The 10,889-nt window shown below is 50.2% G+C and overlaps 1 long non-coding RNA gene across 1 annotated transcript; it reads right to left on the bottom strand.

The window, feature by feature from the left end:
• Positions 1–1,034: 1,034 nt before the first annotated feature.
• LOC131492663 (uncharacterized) lies at positions 1,035–9,172 on the bottom strand. The gene is made up of 2 exons (XR_009252224.1): positions 9,111–9,172; positions 1,035–2,046 (listed from the first exon to the last, which is right to left on the bottom strand). It is a non-coding gene; the product is annotated as an uncharacterized LOC131492663 (long non-coding RNA).
• Between the last annotated feature and the right edge of the window lie 1,717 nt (positions 9,173–10,889).

Below are 10,889 nucleotides of genomic sequence, written 5' to 3'. Positions count from 1 at the left end.
GACAGGAAAGCGCACACAGAAGGTGGAAGAGGAGTGGAGACTGGGCGGAAAGCACGCGCCTGTACACACATGCGCACACACACACACTCCAGTCTCCTGGGGTCCTGGAGGAAGAGCAGCCTCAGCTGGCCCTGACCGTGGAAGAGTCGCCCTGCCCTGTTGGCCTATTGCCTGGGCCCCCGGCTGCACTGATTCCGGGGCCGCTACCCTGGGGTCTGGACACTTGGCCCTCCTGTGGAGGACACCCCTGTCCTGAACTGCCACTTCCAGCTGTGGTATTCTATCAGCTGGTTTCCACACTACTACTTCCACGTGGCAGAAGTGCCTTCATGGCCCCGAGCACCAGAGAAAACCACGGCAGCCACTTCTCAAGTCAATGGCAGCTTATTCTCACTAGTCTTTATTGGCAGTGAGAAACGCTCCACTACTGCCTTGAAAGCCAGCAATAAATAATGCCGTGATAAAAATAGTTCAAAGTAGACGGTACCTACTCTGTCATACAATCAGGAAGTTCACAAAAGATGAATAGAAAACACAGGGAAACTGTCAAACGTCCAATGAAAAGCAGAAACGACATGTAAAGAGACGTGTCGTTTCTATCTCTGTCCCAGCTGCATAAGAAATAAGGCTCCATGATCTGAGCACATTCCTTGGTGGCTTTTTTATATGCCACCTCAAAATTATAAGTTACGTTGGCTACTCTAACCTGAAATGGCTGTCTCCTCAAAATCTACACATGGAGATGGGGCGCCTGGGTGGCTCAGTCACTTACGCGTCCGACTTCAGCTCAGGTCATGATCTCACAGTTCGTGAGTTCGAGCCCCACGCCCGGCCCCGTGCTGACAGACAGCTCAGAGCCTGGAGCCTGCTTCGGATTGTGTGTCTTCTCCTGTCTCTGCGGCATCCATGCTCATGCTCTGTCTCTCTCTCTGTCTTTCAATAATAAAGAAACATAAAAAAAATTAAATAAAATCTACAAATGGAGAATGAGGTCCACTCCTTAAACTTGTTTACAAACAAATCTAAACAGCTGATTTCCGTAAGAACAATAAGGCCTTTATTAGAGTTGCACTCCATTGTTTCCAGGATCTTGCATCTTGCTCTGTGCTGAGCACCCAGCGCCCTGGCCCGAGGTGGGAGACCAGTGCACCCTGATTGGTCCTCTGAGAGTTCTGCTGCCAGGGGTCTAAGGTTCGGGTTGGGGGAGAGAAGGGGGTGGGCAGGGTTCCGGGGAAGAGGTGGCCAGGTTGCCCCACCCAGGCTTTCTGGGGCCTCGGCTCCCAGGTTGTGCGGGTCACTCCAGGCAAACTGCCCAGGCCCCCAGGGACCAGGCTCAGAAAGAGCATACCGGCCCTGGGAGATTTTCACAGTGTTTCAATCAGCTTTCCACTCCAAGTTTCTTTAGCTGATAGTCAACACCAGATATTTTTAATCTCTTCACACTGCACAAGAAAGCATTTCTTGCTAGAAAAAGTGTAGTTAAGGTGAGTCGTTAAAATACAGCGACAATTGCTGCAAATTAAGTCTGCTTATATCAAAACCATGGTTGTAGAGCTAAGGGACATTCGTAAAGGATAATGCAGGCTGTGTCACGGTGATTTTACAAACATGGTAAAATCCTTTTCTCTGTCAGGGTTTCTTAACAAACAATTAAACAATGATAATTACAATACATGCACAGGTTATAAAAGACCGTATTTGTCGTAGGATTCATACATACAGCCATGACAGTACATTCATTTGAAAGACTAAACTGAGATATAAGAACATCAATTGATTCCAAAGGATATTTATAGCCCGGATATACATGAAAGTCAGGAACTCTCTATAGGGAGTGACAAATTTACAGAAATGTACGAAACATTAAATGCTAAATGAGTTTCTCTATCCTATTCACGAATTTTTCAGTAATCAAACACTGTAATAAAATATCTCAGGGTCCATATAACAAGGATTAACAGATGAAAGATCTGGTTGAAGTTTCAAATGTAGTCACTGCTGGGCTCAGCGTGCTGCAAGACCATCGGGAGAAGCAGTGTGGGTAAACTGCAAGATAAAAGGAAAGAATCAGTCTTAAGACAGCCCGAAAAGCACCTTCCGGGGCCCCAGGTGGGGCCTAGCGCGTGTCCCCCCTCCCCAAAGACCTTCCTGGCTGAAGAGATTTGAGAATCTAGAGAAAATATGAAGCATTTTGCATTATCAATGAGAATTATTCGATTGAGTTCCTACTGGCTTAAGACTGAAAGTTCCCAAATTAAAAAAAACAAGATGAAGGAATCAATCAACTATTCTTTTATTTTGTCAGGATTTTAAGTAATCTCCACTCCAAAATGGGGCTCAAACTCACTACCCTAAGTTCAAGTGTCATAGGCTCCACCTGGCCTCCAGCCAGGAGCTCCCAACAATCAAACACTGTGGCTGAGACAGGAAAACAGGATGAGAGCAGAACAAAGCCCACCCCTGGAGGTCCTCAGAGCAGGGAGAAGAGGGCCGGGCTCCGGGGCCCACACCCGAAATCTCCATGTTCAAACTCAGCGCCTCAGAGGGCAATGTGCTTCCGCTTTCAAAAGCTAATCTCTCAACTGAGAGGCCACCAGTGTCACTCATGTGAGGACGAGAATCCTCTTGGGCCTGGTCCATTCAAGAAGGTGTGCGTAAAACAAGCCAGCCAGGGCCTGTTGACCCGGGAGCTCCACCAGACCAGGCAAAGGCCAGTGCCACTTGCTCCCGAACGACCGGGAAGGTCAGCTCAGACCTGGAAAATTTCCTACTGCTCCAACAGCAATCCTGCCTCCCTACCAAAAAAGACATTAGCAGACACTGAACCCAAACTTCTTTTTTTACGAAAAGAGTGGAAATACAGTTTTCTCTGGAAAAACTGAGAACACACCAACCTCTTTAAGTGTAAGCACACAAACACCAGCATCCTCTTAGCAGGTGTAGAGAAGCTCGTGTGTGTGTGTGTGTGTGTGTGTGTGTGTGCGTGTGTGTGCGTGTGTGTATGTGTGTGTGTTTGTGAGTCTATGTGCGTCTGCGTGTCTGTGTATTTCTGAAAGTCCCTAAGTGAGCCTGCTGCGGCTCTCCTGGCTCACATGGACATTGCGCAGACAGGACACAGGGTGTCCGACTGTGGCCTGCACGGACGGTGCCCTCTACTCACCAACAGGAGGCGTCGGCAGGATTAAGACACGACTGGCTGAATCCAGCCTCTGTGGTGCAGATACTATGCCTGCTCCAAGCAACACAAGGGGCAGCGTGCAAACGCAGCATGCGGTTAGTCTTAAAATAGCACATGAGGGCACAAATACAGCCCCACACATTCTAAACCACAGCAGCAACCACTGAGGGCTCCCGGGGCACTTCTGAGTGGGGTTCTCTCCACCCGCAAGCAGCCGGGGGAGTCCCCGGGAGTTCACTCTCAAATAGCAAAGGGGCAGTAGAGGCCATGAAAACACTTTCGCCGTGTCCATCTGCCATCTTGTGAAAGAGGGGCCAGGGCTGCCCATCACATACGTAGCTCTGCAAGTGATGCTCTGAGGCTGGTCCAAAGCTCTGAGGACACCCACGATGCCTAGTTGTAGTAGTGGAGAGAATACGCTAATATTCCATCAGATAGAAATGTTAACAAAAATCTCTATCACTGGGGAACTTTGATAAGCAGAAGTCAGGAGTAATCTTAGATCATCCGAGCCTGAGCATGCCACAGCATCTGAACGCCTTGTTACATATTAAGTCGGCCATTCTCCATCAGTGTTCACATTCCAACCCAAGAGCCTCCCATACCTCCGCCAAGAGGCTGGGGCAGAGCAGCACGTCACATACAGACCGGCAGCATCTTCTTTGGCTGCATAGAGGACAGAGAGGAAGTGACCCAGAAGTCTGCAGGGAGAGTCTCTGCTGACTCAGCAGGTAAGTCAAGAGTGTCTTGATCTACATTGCTATCTCTAAGAAGGTGCCCTCCTGAAGCTTCTATCATCATCCTGGGAAATTACAGGACACATTGTGAAATAAAAACCAAAACTATATAGTAAGGTTACCAGCCCTTTAAAATGACCGCACTCTGCAAGTTTGTTTACAGCTGTTTACCCCCATTCCTGACAGCCATTGGGGGCCCCCTGCCCAGATGGCTGCCCCAGGCGGTAAAGGGAGGCAGGGCCGTATTTGTGCCAGGACACTGACTGGGCACAAGTCAGGACACTCCTGGGCTGACTGGACCTGCCGCACTGTCTTTGTGAAATCACCTTCCTGCTATAGAAGATACTACCTTTTGGTTTTCAAAACAGTCTTTAAGCTGCGGACAGTGCTACACGCTAGGACGGTCCCACCACACCCTTTCACATGTCCTATTCTCGTCACACTTGAGTGTTCTTATGGCAATGAAGACAGTCTTAAGTAGTGGTGTGGGAGTAAATCAGTCCTGCTGTTGTATAAGGAGAAATCAACACTTCGTGTCTTTTTAAATAAACGACTGTAACCTTCCCCCAGAGCACAGGGCCCTGGACTGCAGAGAGACCTCCGGCCGCCCCCAAACACAACTTACAGGCTCTATTGCCAGGCTGCCATCAACGTGTTATGATGTGAAAAATATTTCTCAAGACTATCAAAAGTCAAATATCAAAAGGAAAGAAACCAAACTCCTCACCTCTGTTAAAATATTGGTTTCTCAATAGCTCATTGGTTTGGTAGTTTTTTAAGTTTTTGTAGGTACATTAATTTATTTTTGAAAGAGACAGAAACAGTATGAGTTGCGGAAGGGCAGAGAGCTAGGGAGAGAGAGAATCCGAAGCAGAATCCCCATTGTCACCGCTGAGCCCAATGGGAGGCTCAAACTCACGAAGTGTGAGATCCCGACCTGAGCTGAAAGCAAGACTCAGATGCTTAAATGATTGAGCTACCAGGCGCCCCTGTTTGTTAGATTTTCAGAGAGAGAGGGAGAGAGAAAGAGAGAACGATTGTGTGTGAGCGAGAGAGGGGCCGATGGAAAGGGTGACAGAGGACCCAAAGCAGGCTCCACGCAGACAGCAGCCAGCCCAATGCTGGCCTCAGACTCACAAGCAGTGTGATCCTGACCTGAGCCAAAGTCAGACACTCAACCAACTGAGCCACACAGGCGACCCAAACTCATTTGTTAATAAATTAAGAGTGAAGCTTAACTTGTAAGGTAAAATTATCTCCACATTTGGAAGAGTAGTCTGGTACATGATTCCTACAAACATAATAATCTACATTCCTTTTTTTTTTTTTTTTTAAGATTTTACTTTTAGGAAATCTCTACCCCCAACACAGGGCTCAAAGTGACAACCCAGAGATTATGAGTCACGCTGTCCTCCGACTCAGCCAGCCAGGCACCCCCAAATATAATACTTAACAGTTAACGCAAATTTAGATATCATTAGGCCGAAAACTTATTTCACCGACCCTTTGGTCAGTCCCCATGACCAAAAGGTGGTTCAACTCCCATTCCAAGATAGCACGAGCCTGAAATCGCGAGCAAACACCCCAAAAGTTATGTCAATCTAAAGGATGACGACATATTGCACTTGCGTTGAAACCAAGACTTCAAACTCAAAACAATATCCATTGAATCCTAATAGTGTATTTTCAATCAGAGATGTTAACGTGGAGTCCATTAATGGGCTTGATTTACTTATCTTTGAGAGGCAGAGAGACAGCACGAGCAGGGGAGGGCCAGCGAGAGATGGAGAGAGAGAATCCCAAACAGACTCCACGTTGTCGGCACGGAGCCCGACTTGGGGCTCGACGTCACCAACTATGAGATCATGACCTGAGCCCAAAGCAAGGGTCGAGCGCCGAATCATCTGAGCCCCCCAGGAAGCCCACAGGAATGGGCCTTTGGGGAGAGGGGTCCATGCTCTCCGGGAAATTAGACAAGGGTGCCGTGGAGGGGGATTTGCACTGGGGACACTGAGGGCATTCCCAAAGGTGTTCAGTGTTCTGTAGAAGGATCAAAAGATTCCTGATTCTCCATTGAGCCCATGAGTCAAACAGAATTCCACAGGGAAATCAGAAACAGAAGCCATGAAACTTCCACGTGGCACACGAAGCAAGAGTGTTTCTCTCTCCACATAAGAGCTAAATGCACGCCAGTCTCATGAGCCTGTGAGGGGAAGGGACAGGCAGAGCTCAGGCAGGAGGAGGCAGCACCGAGGACTCCGTGCCACACAGCACAGACCGGGCCTGGGGAGAGAGGACTAGCTGTGCGGTGAAGCTACACGCTGCCTTGCTACAATACAGGTTGCAGGGTCTCCAGCAAGAGAGCAGTGGGCGGGTGCGGACGGCCAGGTGTCACCTGTGTGTTCTGGGTCGGGTTCTGCACCAGAAGCGCCAGGGCGGTGACATCGAAGGTCCCATCTGAGGCCATCAACGTGCCGTGAACTCCACTGTCTACGCGATTGTTGGCATCCGCTTTAAGGCCAATCGATAGGACCCAGCGAATCACTGGGTCCTTCCTCCAAACCAGCACCTCTGCCGACAGTCAACACCCATGGCCACGGTGGCTGCCGAAAGCTCTCTCCATCACATCCACACCCTGTAATGCAGGACAAGGATCTCTGCTGTGTGCCCCAAGCCTATGCTTCAGCTGCACACTCCGGGTGTTCTGGAAAACCTTCCTCCCGTCAGACAACACTGTTGGCCCCGTGCCTGGGCACCTTGTCACTTCAACACAAACGTCTCAGTTCTAATCGCAAAGCCCGCTTTGTGGACTCAGTTGAAAATCAGAGAGACCTGAAAAGTCTCCCCAGCATATTAAGAGACTGTGACAGGACGCCTCACGTTCATGCAAAGTAACAAAGATTGCATTTGCTTTAGGAGACATGGAAAAATCACCAGATGATTCACTAGTTACTTCTGGTGAAAGACTGCTTCTGTCAACTGTGAAGAGATTTAAAAGGAAGTACACACTACAGGAAACACATTTACCCAATTCATTTCCAAGGTCTTTCACTAGTTAAAATAGCAGTTGTTCAAACGCATGGACACGCTTCAAACACTTGCAGATCCTTATTACATTTCTCTGTTACATACCTTATAATTAAATTATGTATATACACAACGTGTATCACAAAGGTTGGCTTCTGGCTTTTCTTGTGATTCACAATAACTCAATCACAGCTAGGCTATCCTTCAACTGGGCCATCCCCGCTGCCCCTTTTTCTCAAGTTTATTGATTTTTGAGAGAGACACAGACAGAGACAGAGACAGAGACAGAGACAGAGACAGAGACACAGCAAGAAAGTGGGGGAGTGGCAGACGAAGGGAGGGAGGGACAGGATCCAACCTAGGCTCCACACTGTCAGCGCAGAACACGACAAAGGGCTCGAACCCACGGACCGTGACATCATGAGCTGAGCTGAAGTCAGAGCCTTAACCGGACGAGCCCTCCAGACGCCCCTCGCTTCTGGATTTTCAATCGGCCCCCAGCACCGAACTCTGTGCTGAGGAACCAGAGTTACAAGCCCACATCCTGGAGGCATGGAAGACTCGTCTGCCTTTTGTGGTTAGTTACTTCCTTCCTCAGCTTTCAGACACCCAATTCCTTGCTGTGGCTGCGCCCCTCCCAGTTACAGAACTCTGCCTCCTCCGTGTGGTAAGATGGACGAGCACTGTGGCCGCCAGGGACCAGGCCTACTGAACAGGGTCCCGATTTCCCTCAAGGACTCAATTCTCGACACCACACAAGATTTTCCAATCACCTGCTCCAATGGAAACCTCAGATGAGTGCTTCCCAGCCTTACAGTTAGAGCCCACTCAAAGACATTGAGAAATCTGCGGAATTCTACAGGGAGTAGGCACACGTATGAGGTCTCCTAACCTGTGACTGACAACACGCATCTCACAGTTAGGACGTAAACGAAGCAGTGAGGTGGTCGTTCGTAACAAGAATCGTGCCATCAAATACGACGTGACCACAGCCGTGACTGAGACTCATTCTCCCAGGCGGACATTGTCAACACTAGGCACCTTTCGTGGAGCCTTATGGGGCTCTACCTCACCGCCACCTCCCTGAGAACTTCACTCCTCATAGCCCACTGTACCCAGAAGCCTTACCAGAAACAGTCGGTTAACACATATTTTATAAGTGACGTGTATATGCTACATTCCTTCATAAAACAAGGTAAATGTGATTAAGAAAACCATAAAGAAAATACATTTACATCACTCTACTGGATGGAAACACATAACTTGCCTATAAGTGGACCTGATCTTCAAACCCTGGCTGTTCAAGGGTCAACCGTATGTTTCTGGGACTGGCCATGCGTGTCCACAGAGACCACAGTATGATCCACTCTCAGACACTGCGTTATACCTATGATAACACAGAACCCAAGTGAGCAATTTGAACATCTCAGCCCCGGAGAAAGTCACTTACACACACTCTGTGAAACTGAATCAAATGCTGGGGCAAACAACTCAATAAACGCTGTCCTCATATGACCAAGTACTTAACCCATACCTCCTGAAGATGACAAAATAAACGCAGGAAACACAGTGAAATGTTTTGGCCAATTTTTGTGACCTCTGGACTTACAAGACATACACATTTCTGGGAGCAGTGGGTGTGAGAGCCAGACGGCACTACCACGAATCTTAATGTTTTCATTACAGAAAGTATAAGGATGTGGAAGAAAACACACTGGCAACATCCAAGGGACCGAATTTTCCCAGCATGGTTCCAGGAGCAAAAGGCCCTGGAGGCCTTTTTATGTCCGTGGAGGACATAATACTGCTTTGCAGCTATAGACTATATTGAGCAAACGAACAGCTACTGCTTTCAAAACAGGTACAGCTGAAAAGTGCTCAGCAAGGTGACAAGAAACACAATGCTTATTTTTTAAAGTTTTTGGTGTTTTTCAGCTTGTCCGCCCAATTTGCTGAGTCCCAGGGCACCTTGGGAAGGGTTTTCAATTCAGTGGCTCCAATTCAGTGGCTGTGGGGAAGCAGAGTGAGGAAAGGGGAGGTGGGGGGTGTCAACGGCCACGTGAGGTCTCCCGACACGGGGAGGGGTCTGCAGGCAGAGACACCACGGATCTAGAGGAATGAGGCCAGTAAGACCACCCACACGCTGCAAACACGCAGGGGACACCAACCTGGTCATGCAGGCTCGTCGCTAGCGTGGCTGGGGTGGACCTTTTGTTTTCTGGCGAGCAACCATGGGTGGATTTTGTGATGCCCTTCTTCTTGGGGGCGTTGTTCAGTGAGTCCTCGTTAGTGCTAGTGTTGCTGAGGTTGCTCAAGGGGCCATCCTGAGAGGCTGTGGATCTGGGGGACGCACAGGAGAGCATCTTCCACGCGTACTCGTCGCACGACACACCGCCCCACGTGATTAGAAGCACAATCCCCCAGCTTCTAGGGAGGGCTGCGCCCTGGGAGCTGACACTGTCTCCCTCCCAAGTATATCTGGAGTCCAAGCACCTTGGGTGGAGAACGCTCAGCACCCCTCCCTGGCCGTGACCCGGGAGCACGGAGGACATGCACACCTGAGCCACCCCAGGACGTGGTGCGAGTAACAGAGAGGCTGCTGGAGCTGCCTGGTGGGGGTGGGGGGAAGAGAGCATGGCTCCTGACAACCCCACAGGGCACAGTGCAGCCCAGGAGAGGAGCCCTAGGGAGCATGTCACCCAGGATCCACCGGGAGGAAAAGGCAGGTCTCAGGACTGCTGGTGTGTAGGATCTGAGCAAACGAGGTTGCCCTACAGCCACCAGCATCACAAGACTCTGGTCTTTCCCACCTGCCTTTTGCCCTGCTGGCCACACCCAGGGCACCCAGGCAGGTATCCCAAGAACACCGTGCACGTAAACTCAGTTCATTGGCCTTTCTTTGGAATCGCTGTTCCGACCCTTTCTCCCCCATGGAGAGATCAAAGGGTTCTCAGAGCTGAAAACCAGCCCACAGGCATATCTCCTACGATGCCTGTGCCCCTTACTTTGTGGCGTCCCTGATGTCCTCGTGGCTGGCCTTGGGCAGTGCCCCTTGCTGCAGCCTGTCCAAGCTCAGGGACCTCTGGGAAGAAGGAGCTGATGGTACACATCGTGTCCTTGCCACACTATCTTGTGACTCTTCCTCCAAAGGCAGCAACTGTGGGGTGGAGAGGAGAGTGACATGAGTTCACCGTGCACCCAGACAGAGGAGCACAGCCCTGAAATGACAGCCAGCAACTCATTTGAAAAGCTATGAGCTGTGCTTTGTGCAGCGTCCAAAACGACTTCCTAGGATCGACATAACACCAGGCGAAAGGGTGGATTCGCGTCCGGGCAGTGGGCCCACTGAGACCCCCAGCCCATCTGCACCGAGGGGTGTACCCTCCCCAGGACCTCGCACCACCAGGAGCCCGGCCACAGAAGGTAGAAGCGGAGACCCAGACCATGTCACCATACACCACGGCCAGCTGAGAAGGAAGGTGCTTGGTTCCTGACGCCATTCAGGGCAAACCCTGGTGAGCACGGAGCCCTCCCATGCACGATTGTGCAAAGCTCTTTGTTTGGGGGAAATGGAGCGAGCTTGTGGCCTAATCCACTGTCACTTCTGGTAGCGATGCAAGGCTGGAATCTACAGGGACGTGTGTAAAATGACAAGGCACCCAACCCCCTGACCCCACACTCGGGTCTGACTTCTGCTTCTCGGGGACATTTCGGTTGAGGTTACAAACTGACGGACTCATCGGCAGCTTACAGACAGTCTGCTCGACACGGTGGAGACACAGTGTCCCTTGGCTGCCGTCACGACAAATGAACCCCTTCTGACTCCATTTTTCCTTCTGTCACAGGTTGTGGGTCTGCGGCTATGTGGCTGTGGGCCCTGGAAAGGACCGTGGGGCCACGGACCCGCCAGCGTTATGACCCTTGGCAGGTCCTGGTGGTGAGGCAGG

The sequence above is a fragment of the Neofelis nebulosa genome, chromosome 13, assembly GCF_028018385.1.
Source record: "Neofelis nebulosa isolate mNeoNeb1 chromosome 13, mNeoNeb1.pri, whole genome shotgun sequence".
Taxonomy (NCBI): Eukaryota; Metazoa; Chordata; class Mammalia; order Carnivora; family Felidae; genus Neofelis; species Neofelis nebulosa.
Note: the sequence above shows the minus strand (reverse complement) of the source record. Positions and strands in the feature narration are given on the sequence as shown.